The sequence below is a fragment of the Heterodontus francisci genome, chromosome 14 (genome assembly GCF_036365525.1).
Source record: "Heterodontus francisci isolate sHetFra1 chromosome 14, sHetFra1.hap1, whole genome shotgun sequence".
NCBI lineage: Eukaryota > Metazoa > Chordata > Chondrichthyes > Heterodontiformes > Heterodontidae > Heterodontus > Heterodontus francisci.
In genome coordinates this window covers 77834535-77861082 of record NC_090384.1, presented here as the reverse complement: position 1 = coordinate 77861082, position 26548 = coordinate 77834535, and the positions used below count along the sequence as shown (strand labels likewise).

Genomic DNA, 26548 nt, shown 5'->3' with positions numbered 1-26548 from the left:
TTTGTCAGATGCTCCAGAGCCTTGAAACTGACAGACCACCTCCCTGTAATCAGTGGAAATTCCTCTATAAACAGCAAGAGAAGGATTAGAACAAAGGAAGTGGATTGCAGAAGATAGTCCCAGTTGAAGAGATTGCATCATAATGTTGAATTTCACCCTGTAATTTCTAAGACTTAGTGAGTGTGTCATTTACTTCCGATGCTATGTTGAAACAATTTCATTGAAGTATTTCAGGGACAACTTCCAAACTAACATGCAACCTTTCTCAGTGTAATCTTAGTGAATTGGTGGAGGAAGGTTTCGTTTTAATTCATTCATGGGATGTGGGAGTCGCAGGCCAGGCCAGCATTAATTGCCCTTGAACTGAGTGGCTTGCTAGGCCATTTTGAGGGCATGTAAAAGTTAACCACATTGCTGTGGATCTGGAGTCACATGTCATCCAGACCAGGTAAGGACAGCAGATTTTCTTCCCTGAAGGACATTCGTGAACCAGATGGGTTTTTACAACAATCGACAATGGTTTCATGGCCATCATTAGACTAGCTTTAAATTCCAGATTTATTAATTGAACTCAAATTCCACCTTCTGCCATGGTGGGATTCGAACCCATGTCCCCAGAACAATACCTGGGTTTCTGGGTTACTAGTCCAGTGACAATACCAGTACGCCACCGCCTCCCACATGTGCCTGAACCTTTTTTTACAAGGCTTGCCTAATAGGTAAAATTAAGGTAATAACTCTGCATTATGTTGTGTTTTTTTTAGCCTAATTAATATTTGAATCTTCTGTTTGTGAGGGAAGACTTTTATGTTTTAAAGTCCAGTTCACTCACTGAAATGGACAATGTTTTTTGGGGGCTTTCATGTTTTATTCACCACTATCGGACAAAGATCATTCAAGCGCACCTATATGTATGAAGCAATTCTATGAGCAGAATGCTTAATATCCTCCTGTATAATATGCTTTTTCATTCCTTTGAGAAACTTTTGGCCGTGTAACTCATGTCACATAGTTAGCTACACTTGTGGAAGTTTAAATAAAAAGCATTACATGAAAAAGCAGTAGGTGAGCTGTTGTAAACTATGGTTTATGCTTGACGGCAGAGCCTCTGTATATAATAAACCATTGAAAAATATCAGTGTCCTGTGTTTGTAACACACAGCCAACCATTCAATATCCTCAAGTGAAAACAAATGAGGTCAAGTTTGACTTTCAATAGCCAGTTCCAGAAACGTCTATCAGTGCAGTAGACACGTCATTAGTTTGACTTATCTTCTGCCCAAACAAATGTGTGCAGTACATCTAAGTAAGATAAGCTTGGATTTTAAAATAAACTGGCAATTGCTTCAATAAAACATAGCCAGCAGCCAGTATCTGTTGTTGCAGCTGTGTGCTGTTGTATTAACATGCAAAGAGATTGCAGGTTATGTTAAAATTAAAAGATTGTGCATTTTTGTGCCGAGGGAGATTGTATCCAGAAGAGAAATACATGGAATTAAACTCAATGTGTGAAAGCTGACACATTTGGCATTTGAGTAATGACCCCATAATGTTCAATAAAATAAATAATGTTATTGGATAAATAATTAAAATAACTAGAAAGTAATTGGAATCAAATAGCTCATTCACTTACTTCATTTTAACCTAATTTTACCCCATAAATGAAAATGTTAGAACAATGCAATAGTTGATAGAATATCAATAATAGTCCATTGATTGAGATTTTGAAGAGTTAGCACTGCACACTTAAAGGGCCACTCTCTTCAAGACACATTGGGACTAAATTTGATAGTCCCCGAAATAGGGTGCAAGGATCGTACTGCGCAATTAACCCTCGTGTGTTGATTTCAATGAAGGCAGCTCGCCAACTTTGTGCTGCTTGATTATTTCAGTGCCCAGCCAGCACTAACTGTGCTCTTGATTTGCTGTATACATCAGCAGGGGGCCAATATCGTGAGTGGCTAGAAAGACTTAAAGCAAGCCTGCACCTTAAAAAATGGAAGTGCAATATGGCTTGAGCAGGTGCTGGCAGTCGCGCACAAAGTGAATCTGACCAGGGAAAAATTGAATAATGCATCGAATAAAACATGGGAGAAAGCAAGCTCAAAGGTTTTTGGACACTGCACTGAAGGCCTTGGTAGGGGTGGTGGAAAGTAGGAGAAATGTCCTTTATCCACAGTGGGGACTGGACACCTTCCAGACTCATGCTAAAAAGACAGTAGGAGCAGATAGTCATGGAGATCAATCCAGGAGTCAAGCCCTGAGGACCTGGATGCAGTGCAGCAAGAAGTTCAACAAGTGGTCAAGGTCAGTGAATGCATCTTCAAGTTTCATATCTTATCAACTGCAGCACCAGCCTCAGGCACTGCTCAATTCACCACACCCCCATCACTCACCTATAAATTAGAACTTGTACCTGACATTCAAATGGCCCACCACACCCTCACACACTTAACCCTGCTGCAAGCCTCGCACTGACATTTCACAGCTTGCACACTCGACCAGCTATTCTACCAAGAAAGTCACATCACCCAAACAGTTAGCACCCTACTCAATGGCACACTTCCTTCTCTCTTGCAGGACAAGATGGCACAAAACTAGAGACAGCAGGCGCTAACTGGAGGGAGACTGGTGTGTCTGCATGTCCCAACCCTCATGGAGGAGACCATGCTGACCATTATTGGGCCCATTGCTGAGTCTGTGGCCATTGTTGAAGCTGAAACATTGAAGATGATGGTAATACCAAACCCTGCTTATCACATTCCCCCCTCACCCTCATCCTACACTCTCTTCTGATTTACAAGCTGCAGATGGTGTAAGTATGTACCCTCCTACATTCCTCCACTACCCGCACCGCAACCTTACCCTTGTGCCTTTTTTCTTTCAGACAGCCAAGAGAGGCAACCTATCCAGGCAATGGAAGAACACCAAGAAGACTCAAATGATGAACATGCACCATTACTTGATTTCAAACACACAGCCACCAGCTCAGATACAGGCACTGTGCATAATTTAGAAGATGGCATAAAGGCGGTATCTGCACATGGTGAGATACCAGACATGAGTTTCCTGTAGCCAGGGCAGAGGCAAGGATAGCACAGGTACTAGCTGGAGGTTGAGATCACACATAGAGGACCCAGATGAGGACATGGATGGGGTAGACTGCAAAAGAATGTTGATGGGTATGCCCAATGAAATGCTTGATGCATTGGGAAGTCTGCTATTAGGCCTGCAGACAATATCAAGCAACATGGAGGAGTCCAACACCATCTTGGCACAGGGCTTTGCACAGTACTTGGAGCCCATCCTTTCCAGCACGGAAGTGGTAGCTAACTCGATTCATAGACTTGTGGACCCAATCATGATATGGTATCTGATGGCTGTTGTCACAGCTTCCATTGCAGGACAAGCAGCAACCACCCAACGTACTTGTGTTGCAGTGGAGCATCAGATGGTTGTCATCATAGCTGTGGACTGTAGTGTGCAAAAGGCTTTCAGGGTATCACAGCAGTCCGGAAATCTGTCCTCCAACAGATTAAGATGATTGCTGAGGAAATGGCCTGAGGGGGTGGCAGAAGTTCCATGGAGCACAAACCTGCTGTCCTCTCTCAGGAAGGCAGCATTCTTCCTCCAACCCCTGTCACTTCACTAGCGCCCTTGCTGTTGAGTTGACTGTCAGGCAGCCAGCCCAAACTTCTGCCAGTCATGGTACAGTACGCACCCAGGCCTTCTAGGCCCAGAGCTGCTCAAGGTCGACAGCCAAGGCCATCTGCAGTCTCCTCCACTGAAAGTCAGTAGCCTTTCACTAGCTATACTGCAGCCACAGGGGTAGCACTGTTTAGGAACACTAGGACAGGCACCAAGTATTATGATCCTCATGGAAACCACAAACAAACAAAAAGAGTCAAACCCACCGACTGGCCACAACTTAGGCAACAAAAACCAAACGGACAAGATTTCACTTTAATAAATTTTACTTCAACACTCAAACCAAAACCAACATAAATTAAACATGAACTAAAAAGGTTAAATCACAGTTGATATATATCTTAAAGGTTACATGTTAACTATCAGATGCAAGAAGGATAAATCTCACAAGTCCTTTGACAATCCTTTTAGAAAAATGGTGACGAACAGTCTTTCAGGTCTTCGAATGTTTCAAGTAGTACTCCAGATCCTGTCTCCCCAAGATGCAAATGCCGCTTCTACTCGATGGCAGTCCAAACCCGATAACGTCTCCACCAAAACTGTGCACCCTTCTGGACCTTCCGTGGTTTTGCTCAGAACAGTCCTGGTGGTGTAGCTTCATTGGTCCTGCCTTATGAAACTCTTTAAGGCACTGGAAACAACAATAACATCTTTTATTTTCCAAAGGTTAGCTCCCAGAAAACTGGTTCAGTTTAGCAGCTCTAGAAAACCTTTAAAACAACACCCAGCTCTGCAGATTTTGCTGTCTCTTTAAACAACCACTTCCTAGCGTTTTATTTATCTTCTTGTGAAACTGAAACCTAAACCCCCAATCACATGCTTCTGGTAAAAAAAAACGTTCTTTGTTCTCAACCTGTCTAACTGGGTTTGACTTCCGAAACCTGGAAGCCCCCCAACCTCAAATCAGAGACTGTCTCAAAAACACCAACGCAAGCTGTATAGAACTTAGTTACACACAAAAAATCCATAACACCTCCCCTCTGGAAAAAAGACCTTATTGTAGTGTGTTTTTTTTTTTCTTAAACAGTTCAACAAAAAATTCTTAATATCAAACATTTTTAACAAATAGCTTATTGTATAATGTACAAGTAATATTTTCACATTTCAGAACTGTCCTTCACTCTTACACCTTCTCTTAAACTCTGGACAGAGCATCAACAATTACATTGCTTTTCCCTGCAACATGTACAATTTTCACTGTAAATGGTTGTAATATTAAGCTCCAGTGAAACAATCTCAGGTTCTTTCTCCTGAACTTTTCTAGAAGCACAAGTGGATTGTGATCCACATAAATCAATATTTCTTCCTGATTATTGGTTACATATACCTCAAACTGTTGTAAAGTCAGTACAAGACTTAAAGCTTCTTTCTCTATGGTTGAATACTTTGTTTTATGGTTATTGAGCTTCCTAGAGAAGTAGTTAACAGATCGTTCCATACCAGCATCATCATCTTGGAGCAGTACTGCTCCTATCCCTACATCACTGGCATTGATAGCCACTTTGAATGGTTTATTATAGTCTGGGGTCATGAGAACTGTGCTTTTATTAAAATGGCCTTGAACTTCTCATTGCTGTTTGGCATGACTCTGACCATTCGAACATCATGCTCTTCTTTAATAGATTAGTCAATGGGGTGACTACTATACTAAAATTAGGGACACATTTCCTGTAGAGCCTACACATACTCAGAAATCGTAACACTTCTTTCCTTGTCTTGGGTACAGGATCTATTATCTCCTGAATCTTGGCTTCTCACGGTAAAACTTGACCTTGACCCATGATATGTCCTCAATAAGTAACTTTGGTCCTGGAAAACTTGATCTTTGCCAGGTTTATGACAAGGTTAACCATGGCCAGCCTGTCAAATAGAGCTCTTAAATGTTGGACATGATCACTCCACGTATCGCTGTACACCAAAAGGTCATCGATGTACACAACACAATTACTCAATTCAGTAAATATCTGATTGGTCAATTGTTGAAATGTGGCTGGTGCAGTTTTCATGTCAAATAGCATGACTTTACACTGGAATAGAGCATCTAGTGTCACAAAAGCAGATGTTTCTTTGGCTTGGTCAAATAAGGGGACTGGCCAGTATCCTTTAAGTAAATCAGTCTTACTAACAAAGGTCGAGTAGCCCACACTATCAATACAATTCTCAAGCCTAGGGATCACACAGGAATCCGTCTTAGTCAATGCATTAATCTTTCGGTAATCCATATAGAATTTTTGAGAACCATCTGGTTTTGGTACTAAAACAACAGAAGAACTCCAACTACTTTGACTAGGTTCAATTATATCATTACTTAACAAGTATTGAACCTCCTCACTGACTTTAGCCAACTTGCTGGGATTGAGTCTATATGGGCTTTGTTTAATTGGTTTAGTTTCCCTAAGAGCAACCTCATAAATTGACAGAGAAGTATTGACCAGGTTTATCTGTGCATACAGGCTTATATTCCCTCAATAGGTCAGCTATAACTTTCCTCTGGTGTTTAGGTAAATGGTGTAGCACCTCATCCAAACCCTCTGACACTTCTGTGTTTGCCAACTTCACCCCAGGAGGCTCAATCTGGGACACTCAGGCCAGGAGTTTATCCAGGTGACACGGATCTCGATCTCTGGCAGACGAGCAATCGGGAACCGCGTATTGGCCCTTCTGTGGGAGGCCCACTGAATCAAATATCAATTAGGCACTTAACTGGACAGTGGCAGCCCTTCCACAAAACAAGAACCCTGATGACAGAGTTCCCACCCTCTGAGAGCTACTGGCCAATCAGAAGCTGAGCGCGGAGGCAGCGGTTGCTGCCGGTAGAGTACCCATCAGAGGCTTAGGAGCAGCGCTGGACCCAGGCCACAGATAGGTCAGGGTGGGAGGGATCTCGCGGGGTGGGAGTCTCGGAGAGTGTCTTTTAATAAGGGACCACCCCCTGCCCTGGAGCCAGCATGGAGAACCCACACAACTTTTCTTGCCATGCTCTCTGTGCAGTGACAAACCAACCCGCCGCTGGGCTAAATGTGGTGGTGGCCGGATGAGGCCCTTAATTGGGCATTAATTGCCCACTTAAGGACCTCATTTGGCGGTGGGGTGGGAAGGCCGATGACAGGCCTGCCCACCCCAGACTTAATTTTGGCGGAGACAGGAAGGTGGCAGGGTCCCCACCCCCCCCACCCCCGCAACCCTGCAACATCCCACCTGATTTTATGCTCTCCCTGCCTCCAAACCTACTGCGGGGGAGAGCATAACACTCCCCACATAGTCTAAGGGTGTAGTTTCCTCCTCCTGTGCCAGAAATCTCTCCTAAATGCATTTAAGAGGACCCCAAACTTCATGCCCATAGATGAATTTGAATGGACTGAAACCAGTAGACTCATTTGGTGTGTCCCTGGTTGCAAAGAACAAAAATTATATCTCTATATGCCAATCATGGGGATAATCAAAACAAAAGGCCTTAATCATGCTCTTTAGGGTTTGGTGATGTCTTTCCAAATCACCTTGTGACTGTGGGTGATAAGCAGACAACTTGAGCTGCTTCACTTCCAAAGTACACATGACCTTCTGAAATATACTTAATATGAAATTTCACCCCTGGTCAGATGGGATTTTCTTTTGGCAATCCATACCCAGTGAAAAACTGGACCAACTTTTGCTGTGATCTTTTTCAAGGGTATTGACTGTGGAGATTGAGTGGACAAATCTATGATAGTCAGGAGATACTTATGACCCGACTTAGTCATAGGTAAGGATCCAACGTAATCCACAAGAACCCTACTAAATGGTTCATCAAATGCAAATATTGGCATTAATGAAGCTGGCTTAATCGAAGGCATGTGTTCCCAATCATCTGATATGTGTGACATGTCTTCCAGAAGTCAACCACATCCCTATAACTTTGGCCAATAAAAGTGCATCATTGCCCTAACCTGTGTCTTCCAAATACCCAAAAGACCTGCAACTGGAATCTCATGGACAATTCTCAAAATTTCACTGTGGTAGCAAGGAGGGAGAACAACTTGATGGGACTACAACCCAATCCTCATCATCAGGCCTCTGGGGATGTCTCCCACTTCCTCATCAAAATATAATTCTTAACATAATAATACTCAGAGACCTTTTCAGCTTTTGCCTCAGAATATGCCGTCTGAGACAAGCTTCTTAAGTCAGTGTCTGCCTGTTGTGCCTCAATCAAAGAGGATCTGCTAAACAATTCACCATTGTTAATCTTGGAGCCTTTAACACCAACATCTCCAACCAAATCCTTGAAAAACGTTTCAGCCAACCAAACACCTGAATTTTCCTCCACAATAACTGAATCCTTCTCCTCTTGTTTAACCCTATGAGCCTGGGATCTAGTCACAACACAATCTGGGAATATTCCAGGAAATTCTTCCTGAAAACCTCAGTTTCAGTAACTTCAACAGGCTTTTCCGAAACTGCTGGAGACGCCAGTACCTTATCCCCAGCGAAGTCATTTCCTAGCAGAAATTCTACCCGCAACCCCCCCATCTCCCCGTCCCCACCACCTCAGTGGGAAAACTAGGAATGATACCAATGGTAATGGGACCAGTGAACAAGTCACATTTTAAATAACCCTATATAAAGGAACAAATAAATTGGTTCTATCTATCCTTTGAATGAGCACCTTCACATTCAGTGAACAACCAGGAAAAAAAATTCATGTCACCAGCCAACATCAGCGACTGTGCCTCCCCAGTATCTCTAAGAATAATAACTGGCTTGTCTGCCTCACCAGATGACTGTGGAGATACTTCACCCTTAAACAGAAAACTTGTATAGCCCTCTGCAACCTGATTCACTCTATCAGCAAACGTGGGAGTAACTTACCACTTGACGTGAACATCATCCGCTCAGACTATGGTCGGAGTTTAACATGGCCTGGCAGGGTGGTGGTCCAGGAAGCGGAAGCAGGTGGCAAAGGCCCTCCTGCTCTAACATCAGTATCTGCTACGATTGTGCACTAGCCATCCAATTAGTGGCTGGCTGGCAGACCTTTGAAAAAAATAGGTGCATGTGGACGGGAAGGCTGGTATGGCGGGTTTGGGACAAGAGCCGGAAGAAGGTGTTGACAGCCAGTTTAAAGGACTGTTGGCACCTTCAGTGGCTCTGAGACTGGTATTGCAAAGATTTTCACATTGTGCATATAAATATCAGAGCGTCAGGAAGCAGTGATAACAACCCTCAAGACCACTCAGAGTACCTATTCACCTGCTACTACGCATACGGGTGACTGACTGGACTCCAAAGCATCCCACTGCTACACCTTTGGAGGACTTTAACCTGCTTGTGGCAATGGCAGAGACAAGAACCCGGAGGGCTCTACGGTTTAGTGATGACTAACTGCACCTCCCCCTCCAGGCTGCTGAAGCAAGGCGGGAGATCCTCTTCCCTCGAGACTGAAGGGGGAGACCTCCCCACCTTACCAGTAAGGCCTCGATGGAGGTTGCAGAGGAAGTAAGCCTGGAACCAGTGCCGCAAGCGAGTCAATTACCTTCTCCGCTCTGCCAGAGTGAGTGGCAAACCTCAGTCTCTGTTGGTTCGTAATCAGATGGGTGGGTGTGCAGGTGTGCATGTTGGAACGTGGAAGACCTCCAGATGGTGGGAATGGCTGCAGCTCTGTCATGGGGCATATGCCTGACACATCTGACCTGCACAATGGTATAGCCGTGTGCCAGTCTAACACTTGTATGACTTTGGCTCCTGAGACAATATACAGCAAGAGAGCCGAGCGGGTGGTCTCTCTAGTACAATAATTTAAATGATTCATGTGTCTCCACAGGAGAAGAAGGCCCAGAATGCCTGAGAAAGGACATGCACCAGTGGTGGTGTTTCCCCTTTTGGCATACTAACACCTGTGGAGGAAGAGGCACTGCAACTGGCTGGTGACCAAGGAGGCCAATCCATCATGGATGATGAGGCCGGAGCACCTGCTAAGGAAGGTGAGTTCCTCAGGTTACGGTCAGAATGGGGAGCAACAGACGATCGTGAAGTCAGAGACATGTGGCCAAAATGTCCTTCAGTCTGGAGTGTCACACAGACCTGATCTTTCTGTTTTTTCCCACAGGTGAATCCCAACAATGGTCAGGTGACATCTGCAGGAGACATCTGACCACCTCTGAGGAGGAGAAGGGGACTTCAGATGGTGCAGCAACACATCCTTGCCCCGCACCCATCACAAGCTCAGATAAAACCACCTCAGTGGGCCAAAGCATGCGTAGACATTAGTGTTCACAACCTGGTACTAGCACGCACAAGTGCCAGACCAACTGTCGGAGGTAGTTTCAGTCGAGGCCTCTGATACTCCAAGGACTGTGGGAGACCAGGCCTATACTGAGCCCCAGACTGATGACGAACCTCCAGAGTCTTCTGTGAGGTGGCAGATGCTGGATGCGCAGTGTGAGGTGTGTGAGGATCTAGCGGAGATACCAGAGGATATGCACATTCTGGCTTGGCCAGTGAAGGAATCCATCCAGGCTACAAGTGCTGCCGTTTCCCTTGACTGCATGTCTGCCTTCCTCCACTGAGAGATTGGTGACTCTCATGGAGAGCCAGATCCAGTAGGCCAACCAGTAGCTGCCGGAGATGCACACCATCACAGTGTCCCTCACCTCTATGCATCAGTGGAAATGTGAGAGGGGAACAAGGCACCTGGTGTCTCCACCAGATTCTTGTCCTTCTCAGGTCAGCCTACATATGTCCTTTCTTATGACACACAGAGTGTGTTGGTCCCCTCGAATCAAACTTTTCCTCCTTGATTTCTCTTTTACTAACCTGACATGTGTCTCTGTCTTTACTTTTGTTCTCTTTCCCAATAGCACCAGATTTCTTTTAATTATCAACCTTTCTATCGCTCCAACTTCTCTGAAAGTTTCCAAACTAGGGCTTGTAACTACTGCTTTTGTCGGCCAATTCATAATCATCTGCCATTACTGTGGCATCCCTTATTTTACCAACTTTATGTTCTTCCAGGTAAGACCTTATTCCTGAAGGAACACTATTCTTGAATTCTTCAATCAGGATTACTTCCCTAAGGGTCTCAAAATCTTACACAATCTTCATCGATTTATGTCACTTATCAAACACCATTTTTCTGTCTGTTACGACCAGGTGAGAAAGGTGTCTAGGGGTCCCTCTCAGCCTTCACCTGGTTTTACCGTAACGGGGTTTAATTTTAAACACTCTGTGTTTTTAGCTCCCCCTTGGTGAATCCTTGTTCACTGCTTTCCAATTATAAGGCAAAGAAGCAAGCAGAAACAGGCTTTCTTAGGTTTAAAGAAGAAAAGTTGAAATTTATTAAACTTGAACTCAAACTCTAATTGGGTTGATGCCTACGGATACATGACTAATATGCATATTCATTACACACATGCAAATAGAGACAGAAAAGAGCAGAAGATAAATAAAGTGGAAAAGTTTGAGGCAATATCTGAAGAACTTTTGTTATCGTTCTTCGAGCTCACTGTAAAGTCCTTCATTGTAGGTAGATCTTGCGTTTCATTGGGGCCCAGTATGCTTCTTAAACCTTGTTCGCTGTTGGTGACTTTTCTCTCTTGGGGTTCATGTGACTTCAGTAGATTCAGAGGCTTATGAGAAAGAGATGGGAGCAGACAGGAGAGATCTTCTCAGTCCAGAAACAAACAGTCTTTCTCAGTTCAAGCTCTCTGTGGCTAGTTCAAAAGACCCTGGAACAGCCAGTTAGTCATGTAACAAGCTGCTCTAACCAGTCCTGGATTGTATCACCTTAGCAGTCTCTGGAATGCTTCTCTTACACACAATACCTAGTGATCAAGGTCCATTGTGGGTCGAATGTGCCAGGGAATGGTCCTTTGTCCTTCCAAGCACTGTCTGTTAATATACAAATGTCTTTTCCAGCCACGGCTGATCTGTTTAGCAAGTCATTTCCTCACTCCAGAAACAGTTTAAAAACAATGTTCATGACAAAATTAATGTGCCTTATTCTTGGCAGGTGGGGGCCCAGCATGACACTTCTCTCTAGCTAATTCCACATGTAACTGGCATTGTTTCCTTTTAACTTTCTAAATTTCTGTCTGTAAACCTCTGATACCAACTCATAGGCATTGAGAACAGCAGTCTTTACTCTGTCATAGTCCTGTGAGTGATCATCTATAAGAGATGAGTACACCTCCAAAGCTTTCCTTATGAAAACACTCTGTCGGAGCATTGGCCAAGATGATTTAGGCCACTCCATATGGCATGATTTGATTCATAACTTTGGTTTGGAATGTTTACTTTGTGGTGGCTTTTATCTTAGCATTGTAAAGGTCAGTGACAGAGCGAAGGTAGATGCAGGACTGTTGGTGAATGGGGAATTGGGTATCACACTTGAATCAGTTCTTCATAGACAGCCTGGCCAGAAAGGGTTGCTTCCTCTCTTCCGCTTCCTCCTCTTCCTCCCTCCTCTCCCTCATCATGCTCCTGCTCCTCAGCTATTCGCCGTATAGCTGGTAACACGGGCTGTCCCCTCATAATGGCGAGGTTGTGCATCATGCAGCTGACCATGACGAATCTTGACACCCAGCTCCTACTGAGTAGTGCAGGCAGTAGATGCATTGTTTCAGCACACCAGTGGTCTGCTCTACCATGTTTCGTATGGCTGCTTTTCTATCACTGTACGCATATTGCACACATGTGCATGGGTTGTGCACCAGAGTCATCAGCCATATGGACAACTCATGTTATCCAGTACCATTCTTTGGTTTGCTGTGGCGGCTCAAATGCAGCTGGCACAATGGACTGCTGCAGAATGAACATACCATAACTGCTGCCAGAACACTGGGCATTGACCTGCATGATTCACTGGCTATAATCACCTACCAGTTGGATGTTGAAGGAGTGAAATACCTTTCATTTCCAGTATAGGGAAGAGTTGACATGGAGAGCCCCTAATGTGTTGTGCATGCAGTCAATATCCTACTCAATGGGGAAGCCTTCAATCCTAGCAAAGCTGTGCGCTTGCTCCACCTGCTTCTCTCTGGCTAGAGAGAATGAGATGTAGTTGACTCTCAGTAGTCACCTTCACAGCCCCTGAGGGTAGCTAATGTAACCTCAATATTTAAAATAAAAGGAGGTAGAGAGAAAGCAGGGAATTATAGACCAGTCAGCCTGATGTCGGTAGTGGGGAAAATTCTAGAGTCCATTATCAAAGATTTTATAGCAGAGCACTTGGAGAACAGTGGTAGAATTGGACAGAGTCAGCATGGATTTACGAAAGGGAAATCATGCTTGACAAATCTACTAGAATTCTTCGAGTAGAGTTGATGAGGGGGAGCCAATGGATGTGGTTTATTTGGACTTTCGGAAGGCTGTCCACAAAGTCCCACAAAAGAGATTAGCGTGTAAAATTAAAGTGCATGGGAATGGGGGTAAAGTATTGCGATGGATAGAAAATTGGTTGGTGGACAGGAAACAAAGAGTCGGGATAAATGGGTCTTTTTCTGAATGACAGGCAGTGACTAGTGGGGTACCACAAGGATCAGTGCTAGGACCCCAGCTATTCATAATATATATTGATGATTTAGATGAGGGAACTAAATGTATGTGAGAGCAGCAGTGAGAAGAAGATCCCAAACAGTGTAGGTGCGAGAACACAGCTCTGTTTCACGCCACTCAGGATAGGAAAGGGGTTTGATGAGGCACCGCTATGCTGAATTGTGCCTTTCATATTGTCATGAAATGAGGTGATGATACTTAGTGGCTTTGGTGGACGTCCGATCTTTGCTAGTAGTCTGAAGAGACCATGTCTGCTGACGAGGTCAAAGTCTTTGGTGAGATCAATGAAAGCAACGTAGAGGGGCATATGTTGTTCGCGGCATTTCTACTGTAGCTGGTGAAGGGAGAACAGCATGTCAATGGTGGGTCTCTCTGCTCGAAAGCCACACTGTGCCTCTTCTTCTTCTCACTGCTGCTCTCACATGCGTTCAAGTCCTCAGAAGAAGGAATTTTCCTCCACACAAGATCAGATGGCAGGTTCTTCAGCCTTGCCTGTTTTAGAGCGAAGACCAAAGTACGGAAGGTCCTTATCAGGGAACTCCTCTTTGCTGACGATGCTGCATTAACATCCCACACAGAAGAGTGTCTGTGACAGGATTGTGGCTGCCTGCAATGAATTTGGCCTAATCATCTGCCTCAAGAAAACGAACATCATGGGACAGGACGTCAGAAATGCTCCATCCATCAATATCAGTGACCACGCTCTGGAAGTGGTTCAACAGTTCACCTACCGAGGCTCAACTACCACCAGTAGCCTGTCTCTCGATGCAGAAATCAACAAGCGCATGGGAAAGGCATCCGCTGCTATGTCCAGACTGACCAAGAGGGTGTGGGAAAATGGCGCACTGACACAGAGCACAAAAGTTCGAGTGTATCAAGCCTGTGTCCTCAGTACCTTGCTGTACGGCAGCGAGGCCTTGACAACGTATGACAGCCAAGAGCGACGTCTCAACTCACTCCACCTTCGCTGCCTCCGGAGAATCCTTGGCATCAGGTGGCAGGACCGTATCTCCAATGCAGAAGTCCTGGAGGCAGCCAACATCCCCAGCATATACACCCTACTGAACCAATGGCGCTTGAGATGGCTTGGCCATGTGAGCCGCATGGAAGATAGCAGGATCCCCAAGGACGCATTGTACAGCGAGCTCGTCACTGGTATCAGACCCACTAACCGTCCATGTCTCAGCTTTAAAGACGTCTGCAAACGCGACAGGAAGTCTTGTGACATCGACCACAAGTCGTGGGAGTCAGATGCCAGTGATACGATGAGAAGGAAAAGAGAGGCTTTCAGCAAATACAAGGAGAGAAAATCAATGGAAGCATTAGTGGAATACAGAAAGTGTAGGATGGAGCTTAAGAAAGCAATTAGGAGAGCAAAGAGGGGATATGAGAAAGCTCTGGCTGGTAAAAGTAGGGAAAATCCCAAGATATTCTATAAGTATATCAATGGGAAGAGGATAACCAGGGAAAGAGTAGGACCCATTAGGGACCAAGGGGGAGATTTGTGGGTGGAGCCAGAGGACATTGGTAGGGTGTTGAACGAATACTTCACATCTGTCTTCACCCAAGAGAAAGAGGATGTAGATATGGAACTTAAAGAGAGAGACTGTGAGGTTCTTGAGCAAATTATCATAGGGAGTGACAAGTTATTGGAGGTTTTGGAAGGCTTAAGAGTGGACAAATCTCCAGGTCCGGACAATTTGTGTCCCAGGATGCTGTGGGAGGCGAGGGTGGAGATTGTAGGGGCTCTGACCCTAATTTTTTATTCCTCTTTGGCCACGGGGGAGGTGCCAGAGGACTGGAGAACAGCTAATGTGGTCCCACTATTTAAGAAAGGTTGTAGAGGAACTACAGACCAGTGAGTCTCACGTCAGTGGTAGGGAAACTATTGGAGTAAATTCTGAAGGAGAGAATCTATCACCACTTGGAGAGGCAAAATTTGATTAGGAATAGTCAGCATGGCTTTGTCAGAGGGAGGTCATGCCTAACAAATTTGATTGAATTTTTTGAGCATGAGACCAGGTTTGTAGATGAGGGTAATGCAGCTGATGTATTTTACATGGATTTCAGCAAAGCCTTTGGCAAGGTCCCACATGGGAGACTTATCAAGAAAGCAAGTGCACATGGGATACAAGGTAACTTAATAAGATGGATTCAAAATTGGCTTAGCTGTAGGAGACAGAGAGCAATGACAGAGGGCTATTTTAGTGACTGGAAGCCAGTGTCCAGTGGCATACCACAGGGATCTGTGCTGGGTCCCCTATTGTTTGTCATTTATATAAACGACATAGATGACTATGTGGGGGGTAGCATCAGTAAGTTCACGGATGACACAAAGATTGCCCGAGTGGTTAACAGTGAGGTGGAGTGTCTTAGGTTACAGGAAGATATAGACGGGATGCTCAAATGGGCAGAAAAGTGGCAGATGGAATTTAACGCTGAAATGTGTGAGGTGATACACTTTGGAAGGAGTAATGTGACATGGAAGCATTCAATGAATGGCCTGACACTGGGAAATTCCGAGGAACAAAGGGACCTTGGCGTGTTTGTCCATAGATCTCTGAAGGCAGGTTAATAGGGTGGTGAAAAAGGCATATGGGACACTTGCCTTTATCAATCGAAGCATAGATTACAAAAGCAGAGAGGTCATGTTGGAATTGTACAGAGCTTTGGTAAGGCCACAGCTGGAGTACTGTGTGCAATTCTGGTCGCCACATTATAGGAAGGATGTGATTGCATTGGAGGGGATGCAGAGGCGATTCACCAGGATGTTGCCTTGGATGGAACATTTAAGCTATGAAGAGAGGTTGGATAGGCTTGGGTTGTTTTCACTGGAGCAGAGAAGACTGAGGGGTGACCTGATCGAGGTGTACAAGGATTGTGAGGGGCATGGACAGGGTGGATAGGGAGCAGCTGTTCCCCTTAGTTGAAGGGTCAGTTACGAGGGGTCACAAGTTTAAGGTGAGGGGCGGGAGGTTAAGGGGGATTTGAGGAAGAACTTTTTTACCCAGAGGGCGGTGACGGTCTGGAATGCTCTGCCTGGGAGGCAGGTTGCCTCACATCCTTTAAAAAGTACCTGGATGAGCACTTGGCACGTCATAACATTCAAGGCTATGGGCCAAGTGCTGGCAAATGGAATTAGATAGACAGGTCAGGTGTAATGCATCGGTGCAGACTCGATGGGCCGAAGGACCTCTTCTGCATTGCATTATTTTGTGATTCTGTGATTCTGTGATTGCCAGAGCTGGCAGACAGTCATAAAGGCGGGGCTAAAGAGTGGCTAGTCGAAGAGACTTAGTAGTTGGCAGGAAAAAAGACAGAAGCTCAAGGAGCGAGCCAACTGTGTAACAGCCCCGACAACCAGTTTTATCTGCAGCGCCTGTGGAAGAGCCTGTCACTCTAGAATTGACCTTTATAGCCACTCCAGGCGCTGCTTCACAAACCACTGACCACCTCCTGGCGCTTACCTATTGTCTTTCAAGACAAGGAGGCCGAAGAAGAAGAAGAAGAAGAACTAAATGTAATCTCTCCAAATTTGCAAATGACACAAAACTGGATGGGAGGGTGAATTGTGAGAAGGATGCTGAGAGGCTTCAGGGTGATTTAGACAAGTTGAGTGAGTGGGCAAATGCATGACAGATGCGGTATAATGTTGATAAATGTGAGGTTATCCACTTTGTTAGCCAGCACAGGAAGGCAGATTATGATCGAAACACCGACAAACTGAGAGAGGGGAATATGCAACGAGACCTGGGTGTTCTCATACACCAGTCGCTGAAGGTAAGCATGCAGGTCCATCTGGCGGTAAAAAAGCCAAATGGTATGTTGGCCTTCAGTGAGAGGATTCGAGCAGAGGAGCAGGGATGTCTTGCTGCAATTATACAGGGCCTTGGTGAGGCCACACCTGGAATATTGTGTGCAGTTTTGGTCTCCTTATCTGAGGAAGGATGTTCTTGCTATAAAGGGAGTGCAGCGAAGGTTTGCCTGACTGATTCCTGGGATGGCGGGACTGACGTATGAGGAGAGATTGAGTCGGTTAGGATTATAATCACTGGATTTCAGGCGAGTGAGGCGGATCTCATAGAAACCTATAAAATCCTAACAGGACTTGACAAGGTAGATGCAGGAAGGATGTTTCTGATGGTAGGGGAGTCCAGAACCAGGGATCATAGTCTAAGGAGACAGGGTAAACCATTTAGGACTGAGATGAGGAGAAATTTCTTCACCCAGAGAGTGGTGAGCCTGTGGAATTCGCTACCACAGAAAGCAGTTGAGGCCAAAACATTGTATGTTTTCAAGAAGGAGTTAGATGTAGCTCTTGGGTTTAAAGGGATCAAAGGATATGGGGTGAAAACAGGAAAAGGTTACTGAGTTGGATGATCAGCCATGATGATAACGAATGGCGGAGCAGGCTCGAAGGGCCGAATGGCCTACTCCTGCTCCTATTTTCTATATTTCTACGCTGCAGATGTCATATTTCAGTGTGGTTCCCCTTAATGAAGCATAGCCATCACAAACACATTCCTTGTTGAGGTTCAGGTAGGCTCAATGAAGAATGCAGGAGGGCAGGAGGTGTCAGCCTGGTGAAGCTACAGAACAGGACTACTTGCATGCCGAGCAGTGGAAGCAATAGACAGGCCTAAGCGATCCCACAACCAATGTATCAGATCTAAGCTCTGCAGTCCTGCCACATCCAGCCGTGAAGGGTGGTGGACAATTAAACAACTGACAGGATGATGAGGCTGTACAAACATCCACTTCCTCAATGATGGGGGAGCCCAGCACAACTGTGCAAAAGACAAGGCTGAAACATTTGCATCCACTTTCAGCCAGAAGTGCCAAGTGGATAACCGATCTCGGCCTCCTCATGAGGTCCCCAGCATCACAGATGCCCATCTTCAGCCAATCTTATTCACTCAACATGACATCAAGAAACGGCTGAGGCACTGGATACTGCAAAGGCTATGGGCCCTGATGACATTCCAGCAATAGAACTGAAGACCTGTGCTCCAGAACGAGCTGTACCCCTAGCTAAACTGTTCCAGTACAACTACAATACTGGCATCTACCTGACAAAGTGGAAAATTGCTCAGGTATGACCTGTGCACAAAAGCTGGACAAATATGACGCTGCTAACTACCGCCCTATCAGTGCACTCCTGATCATCAGCAAAGTGATGGAACAGGTCATTGACAGTGCTATCAAGCAGCACTCGCTCAGCAATAACCTGCTCAGTGACGCTCAGTTTCGATTCTGCTAGGGCCACAGCTCCTGACCACATTACAGCCTTGGTCCAAACATGAACAAAAGAGCTGGACTCCAGAGGTGAGGTGAGAGTGACTGCCCTTGGCATCAAGGAGCGGCAGGGGCGGCGCAGTAGTTAGCACCGCAGCCTCACAGCTCCAGCGACCCGGGTTCAATTCTGGGTACTGCCTGTGTGGAGTTTGCAAGTTCTCCCTGTGTCTGCGTGGGTTTCCTCCGGGTGCTCCGGTTTCCTCCCACGGCCAAAAGACTTGCAGGTTGATAGGTGAATTGGCCATTATAAAATTGCCACTAGTATAGGTAGGTGGTAGGGGAATATAGGGACAGGTGAGGATGTGGTAAGAATATGGGATTAGTGTAGGATTAGTATAAATGGGTGGTTAATGGTCGGCACAGACTCGGTGGGCTGAAGGGCCTGTTTCAGTGCTGTATCTCTAAAAAAGAACTGGAGACAATGGGAATCAGGGGGAAAACATTCCGCTAGTTGAAGTTATACCTAGCACAAAGGAAGATGGTTGTGGTTGTTGGAGGTCAATCATCTCAGTCCCAGGACGTTACTGCAGGAGTTCCTCAGGGTAGTGTCCTAGGCCCAACCATCTTCAGCTGCTTCATCAATGACCTTCCCTGCATCATAAGTTCAGAAGTGGGGTTGTTCGCTGATGATTGAACAATGTTCAGCACCATTTGTGACTCCTCAGATACTGAAGCAGCACATATCCATATGCAGCAAGACCTGGACAACATTCAGGCTTGGGCTGATAAGTGGAAAGTAATATTTGCGCCACACAAGTGCCAGTCAATGACCATCTCAAACAAGAGAGAATCTAAACATCTCCCCTTGATGTTCAATGGCATTACCATAGTTGAATCTCCCACTATCGACATCCTGCCGATGAGCTGAGATAGGGACGTAGTTGGCTGATGTTACGGAGGTGGAAATAGTCTCAGTTATGTCACGAATATGAGGTCAGAAGATCATCTCAGAGTCAAATGTGACACCAATGTTGCAAACCTAATCTCAGACTGTTGCCAGAGAGAGGGATGGAATCTGTTGCTAAGGAACAGAGTTTAGAGTGGAGACTGAAAATAATGGCTTCAGTCTTCCCAATATTTAATTGGAGGAAATAACTGCTCATTCAGTACTGTATATCGAATAAGCAATCTGATAATTTAGCAACAGTGGAGGTGTCGAGAGAAGTGGTGCTGAGGTAGAGCTGAGTGTTGTCAGCATACAAGTGAAAACTAATGCGTGCTTTTGGCCGAGGAACAGCATGCAGATGAGAAATAGGAGGGGGACAAGGAAAGATCCTTGGGGGACACCAGAGGTAACTGGCGGAAGCAGGAGAGAAGCCATTGCAAGTGATTCTCTGGCCATGATTAGATAGAAATGAATGTAACCAAGTCAGTGCAGTCCCACCCAGCTGGGTGACAGTGGAGAGGTGTTGGAGGAGGATGGCGTGATCAACCGTGTCAAAGCTTGCAGACATGTCGAGAAGGATGAGGAGAGAAAGTTTACCTTTGTCACCATCACGTAGGATGTCATTTGTGACTTTGATAAGAGGTGTTTCAGTACTGGGGCAGCATTGTAATCCTGATTGGAGGGATTCAAACAGTTTATCTCTTATCAGACTTCTTGAAACATAAAGTTATATGAAGCTTTTAATGTTGCATCAAAGCAAGCATTTTAATTAGGCAAAGTTGACTGCAAACAATGGTTGTTTGCAGAGCCGTAAACCTCACAGCTGGACATGTGTTTTTCAAGATTTTTGAAAGAAACAATTTTACAGCAATCCACAGCTTCATGTCACTTTAAGAAAGTGTTTAGCCTTGCAAAGCATGCTGGTAAAGTTTGGTCAATTTCTGCACAGCTGCCTACAGCAAACAGCATTTTGTGTTTCACCTAAATTATTAATGTTCCTGGGTTGGATAGCCTTGCAAGTCTCAACCACATGTTTCAATTAAAATAATATTACTGTTTCATACACACAGCAAGCTCCCACAGTTAACACGATGGGCCGAAGGGCCTGTTTCTGTGCTATATAATTCTACCACTCTGTGCCGTATAACATTTTGATAATGACATGATTATCTGTTTTTGTGATTGAGGGATCTGATTGAGGGATAACTTCCTTGTATTTATGTGAAATTGTGCTGTGGGATCTTTTACCTTCACCCGTTAGGGAATATAGGGCCTCGGTTGAAATGTGTCATCTGAAAGACAGTTCCTCCGACAGTGCAGCACTCCCTCAGTACTGCACTGGAGTGTCAGCTTTGATTTTTGTGCTCAAGGCCTGGACCTTTGACCCAGAGGCAAGAGAACTACCAGCAGAGCCATGGCTGGCACTAAAAAGATATGCTCAAGTCCCTGAAGTGGGACTATAAATCACAACCTTCTGACTCAAAGGTGAGATTGCTATTAACTGAGCCATGGCTGTCACATCTCTCCTTCAGCATCCGCCACACCATTCACGATAGACATTTAAAACTTTAAACAACTGTTGAAACCACTAATCTACTAGCAACTAACCTGTGCCCAGTTGATGATTCCTTTAAATAGTTCTGATAGGGGTCCTTCCTGCTCTTGAATGTGTGTCCAGCCATTCAAGGTTAAAGGAGGGTGTTATGACCCAGTGATAAAGGGGTCTAGAAATCCCTCTCAGCCTGCACCTGGTCTTACTGTAACAGGGTTTAATTTTAAAACACCATGTTTTTAGCCCCCCCCCAGTGAATCCTTATTCATCGCTTTCCGATTAGAAGGCAAAGAAACCAGCACAAACAGGTTTTCTTAGGTTTAAAGAAAAAGCGTTGAAATTCATTAAACTTGAACTTAAACATTAATTCAGTTGACATCCACGGATGCACGACACGCCCAAGCTAACATGCATACACGATACACACATGCAAATAGACACAGAAAAGCGCAGAAGAAAAATAAAGTGGAAAAGTTTGAGGCAATTTCTGAAGAGTTTTGTTACGATTCTTCAAGTTCACTGTAGAGTCCTTGATTGTAGGTAAATCTTGCTTTTCAGTGGGGCCCAGTATTCTTCTTAAATCTTGTTTGCTGTGGTAGACTTTTCTCTCTTGGGGTTTATGTGACTTCAATGGATTCCGAGGCTTGTGAGAAAGAGAAGGGAGCAGACAGAAGAGATCTTCTCAATCTAGGAACAAGCAGTCTTAGTTCAAACTCTCTGTGGCTAGTACAAAAAACCCTGGAACAGCCAGTTAGTCATGTGCCACAAAAACAAGAAATGCTGGATTCACTCAGCAGGTCTGGCAGCATCTGTGGAAAGAGAAGCAGAGTTAACGTTTCGAGTCAGTGACCTTTCTTCGGAACTGACAAATATTAGAAAAGTCACAGATTATAAACAAGTGAGGTGGGGGTTGGGCAAGAGATAACAAAGGAGAAGGTGCAGATTGGACCAGGCCACATAGCTGACCAAAAGGTCACGGAGCAAAGGCAAACAATATGTTAATGGTGTGTTGAAAGACAAAGCATTAGTACAGATTAGGTGTGAATATACTGAATATTGTACAGCAGCAAGTGCAAACCTGAAGAAAAACAACCTGAAAAAAACAGTGGGTAAGCAAACTGAACAAACTAAGATGAAATGAAATAAATGCAAAAAAAGATTGTAAAAAATGTAAAAAGGAATGTAAAAAAAAGGAAGAAAAAATAACTAAAAATGACTAAAAATGAAAGTAAAGTGGGGGGCTGTCATGCTCTGAAATTATTGAATTCAATGTTCAGTCCGGCAGGCTGTAGTGTGCCTAATCGGTAGATGAGATGCTGTTCCTCGAGCTTGCGTTGATGTTCACTGGAACACTGCAGCAATCCCAGGACAGAGATGTGAGCATGAGAGCAGGGGAGAGTGTTGAAATGGCAAGCAACCGGAAGCTCAGGGTCCTGCTTGCGGACTGAGCGGAGATGTTCCGCAAAGCGGTCACCCAGTCTGCGCTTGGTCTCCCCAATGTAGAGGAGACCACACTGTGAGCAGCGAATACAGTATACTACGTTGAAAGAAGTACAAGTAAATCGCTGCTTCACCTGAAAGGAGTGTTTGGGGCCTGGGATAGTGAGGAGAGAGGAGGTAAATGGGCAGGTATTACACCTCCTGCGATTGCAAGGGAAGGTGCCCTGGGACGGGGACGAGGTGGTGGGGGTAATGGAGGAGTGGACCAGGGTGTCGCGGAGGGAACGATCCCTTCGGAATGCTGACAGGGGAAGGGAGGTGAAGATGCGACTGGTAGTGGCATCACGCTGGAGGTGGCGAAAATGGCGGAGGATGATCCTTTGGATATGGAGGCTGGTGGGATGAAAAGTGAGGACAAGGGGAACCCTGTCACGGTTCTGGGAGGGAGGGGAAGGGGTGAGGGTAGAGGTGCGGGGAATGGGTCGGACACGGTTGAGGGCCCTGTCAACCACAGTGGGGGGAAATCCTCGGTTGAGGAAAAAGGAGGTCATGTCAGAAGCACCGTCATGGAAGGTAGCAGTTAGTCATGTGACCAGCTGGTCTAACCAGTCCTTAGCAGTCTCTGGAATGCTCCTCTTACACACAATACCTGGTGATTAAGGTCCATTGCGGGTTGAATGTGCCAGGGAATGGTTCTTTGTCATTCCAAGCACTGTCTGTTAATATGCAAATGTCTTTTCCAGCCACGGCTGATCTGTTTAACAAGTCATTTCCTCGCTCCAACAACAGTTTAAAATCAATGTTCATGACAAAATTAATGTGCCTCATTCTTGGCAGGTAGGGGCCTAGTATGACACCTCCACACTCAGCGGAATGAAATGTGATTTTTAAAGGCAGCATTTCATTAAAAGGGGCAAGAGAGAAAATATAAGATACATGGGATAAACATACGTCTCGCTCTCTCATTCATTCACATTCATTCACAAATCTTAAAACTTATTTAAAGTGCCCCTCCCCACTTTTTGGCATCCCATGAAACATGTTTTTTTGGGGGAAGTTTTTCTTCAGTTTACCCATTTCCAAGGCTGCCTAGGGTCTTTGAGATGGTTAGGTTTGGTTAGCCCTAAGTTGGAATTTCTTTTTCTCAGCAGAGTCAGTAATGGGCAGGTCTATCCTGAACTCTCTTTCAGTGCTTTTCAGGGTCATGCAAAGGCTTTTGACTTTGCGGGATGGGTGGTTCTCTTTGGTTCTGACCGTGGGGATGGATTCTTTGCTAATCTCCCCTTTGTTCTCTGGGACACTCTATTTGTGCAGACTCTACTGCACTCCTCTGTTTTCTTTTTTATTTATTCATTCGTGGGATGTGGGCATTGGTGGCTAGGCCACCATTTATTGCCCATCCCTAATTGCCCTTGAGAAGGTGGTGGTAAGCTGCCTTCTTGAACCGCTGCATGTGAGGTAGGTACACCCACAGTGCTGTTAGGAAGGGACTTCCAGGATTTTGACCCAGCGACAGTGAAGGAATGGCGATATAATTCGAGGTCAGGATGGCGTGTGACTTGGAGGGGAAATTGCAGGTGGTGGTGTTCCCATGCATTTGCTGACCTTGTCCTTCTAGTTGGTAGAGGTCGTGGGTTTGGAAGGTGCTGCCTAATGAGTCTTGGTGCATTGCTGCAGTGCATCTTGTAGATGGTACACACTGCTGCCACTGTGCGTCAGTAGTGGAGGGAGTGAATGTTGAAGGTGGTGGATGGGGTGCCAATCAAGCGGGCTGCTTTGTCCTGGATGGTGTTGAGCTTCTTGAGTGTTATTGGAGCTGCAACCATCCAGGTAACTGGAGAGTATTCCAAAACACTCCTTACTTCTGCCTTGTAGATGGTGGACAGGCTTTGGGGAGTCAGGAGATGAGTTACACGCTGCAGGATTCCTAGTTTCTGACCTGCTCTTGTAGCCATGGTATTTATACGGCTACTCCAGTTCTGTTTCTGGTCAATGGTAGCCCGTTAGGATGTTGATAGTGGGGGATTCAGTGATGGCACTTTAACTAGGTGTAGCATCTCCCTCACGGTTTCTCTGCTCCCTAGAGGTCTTTCTTTGTATCTGCAGGTTCCTGTAAATGCTGTTAGCAACTCTGGTGGGGTGCTTCTTCTGTCTGCATTTATGTAGGAGGATGTGGGGTCTAACTTTTCACATTTTCTGGGGTTGCCTGACTGGATAGTAGGGATTTCCATTTGGGATTGCCCCCGGACTTCCTTTCACCTGCCCTCTTGGTCACCATTTCTCCTTCCCTGTCTAGCCTTTTGCCAGCCTTGTTCCCACCTGTCCCTTTTTGTTCTCGGCAGGGGTCCCTTACAGTTCACCAGCCCTCTGCTGGAGGGTCCTCCTAACACTGGTACAGGACTTAAGGGTGCAGGTTTCACTGTAGGTTGGGGTTTTCACTCAACCTGGCACATGTGGCAACGCCTGCAGTACTCCACCACTTCTTTGTGGAGTTTTGGCCAATCAAACTGCTCTCTTATGCGGGCTTTGTTCTTTCGTATACTGACATGTACAGCCACTGTAGTCTCATGGAGCCTTCTTAATACGTCTCTCCAGTACCTCTGTGGCACCACTAACTGGTGAACCACTGTCCACTCCTTGCTCTCAGGTCTGTGAGGAGAACTCCATTTCCTCATCAGTACATCATTTTTCAAATAGTGGCAATTAGGGACTCTGTCGCTTCTATTTCAGACTCAGCAGCTTGTACTAACTCTCGCAATACTGGATCGGCTCACTGAGCCTTATCTAGGAAAAATCCATTTAATTAATTCCCTGGGTCTCCTACCTTTTCAAAGAAAGTCTCAGACAGACAGACCTGGTTATCTGCCTGCAGTGCCAATTCAGTCTCCTCTGGGGGAGCTGGTTTGATCATGGCCTGATCCACTCCACATTCAGGGAAATTGCAGGGGTCTGTCTCCTGCCACTGCCCTGTCTCTCTGACCTCCTGTGGTCTTTCTTTCACTACTGGGGGGAGGCTACCACCTTCACCCCTGCCAGATCATTACCTAGGAGCAATTCAACCCCGTCCACAGGCAAACTAGGGACAATCCCTACGGTCACCGGTCCCGAAACTAGGTCGCACTCCACGTGCACCCTGTGTACAGGTACAGACATACACTGCCCTCCCATAGCATTCACCTCCATTTTGGTGTTCACTGCACTCTCTGGGGGTAAGGTCAGGCCTTCTCCCAATAAAAGGGATCTGGTGGCCCCTGTGTCCCTGAGCATCACTATGGGTTTGCTTGCCTCACTCAAGGGGTATGGGGTTACTTTCCCTTCAAACACAAAACCCCAATAAACCTTTAAGAATCCTATTAACTTTTCCTGCACTTGCAGTAGTAAGTTCCTGGGTTGCACTCTTACTGCAGTTAAAGCCACAGCTTGTTCTGTTGTGCTTTCCATTAGGGTCTCTTCTTCACTGAGCAGGTGTTCCCTGATCAACCCTACAGGTTTTCCCTTTAGTTTCCAGCAGTCAGCTTTTAAATGTCCTGCTTTATTACAATGGAAGCACACAGGTCTCCGGGTCTTGCACCTGCTCAAAGCACCTTCCTATTTGGCTAGAGGAGGACCCCTGTGTCTCCTGCTTTTCTTTCTTTCCCAGTACTGCTTGGGCTTCTATCACCTTGCCCCCCTTTTTCTTTTTCGGATTTGTGGAGGTAACTAGGAAAGGTTCTCCCCTGGGAAACCGACTGATAAATTAAAGCAAACTCATTGGCTGGAACGGCCGCTTGCTATACTCTCTGAACCTACTGCTCCTCTACATGGGTCTTTATGGAGAGTGGGAGAGAGTTTTTAAATTTCTTTAACAGAATTACTTCCCTGAAATTTTCATAACTGAGCTGTATTTTAAGAGCCCTCAGCCACTGGTCAAAAGCCAGATAAGTTTGATCAGCTTGCTTCTTGAGGGTTCTAAACTTTTGGCGATAGGCTTTGGGTGCTAATTCATATGCCCCAAAGGTAGCATTTTTTGTCAGTTCATAATTTGATGAACTCTCATCTGGCAACAGGGAATAAACCTCATGGGCTTTTCTGGTTAGTTTGCTTTGTAATAAAGAGGCCAGGTCTCAGCTGGCCACTTTAGCTGCCTTGCCAGTTTC

At 45.5% G+C, this 26548-nt stretch overlaps 1 long non-coding RNA gene across 1 annotated transcript; it reads left to right on the top strand.

Annotated features, from left to right (window-relative positions):
- Window positions 1–363: 363 nt before the first annotated feature.
- On the top strand, window positions 364–10038 carry LOC137377326 (uncharacterized). Its single transcript, XR_010976392.1, has 3 exons — window positions 364–448; window positions 9509–9668; window positions 9794–10038. It is a non-coding gene; the product is annotated as an uncharacterized lncRNA (long non-coding RNA).
- Window positions 10039–26548: the final 16510 nt, after the last annotated feature.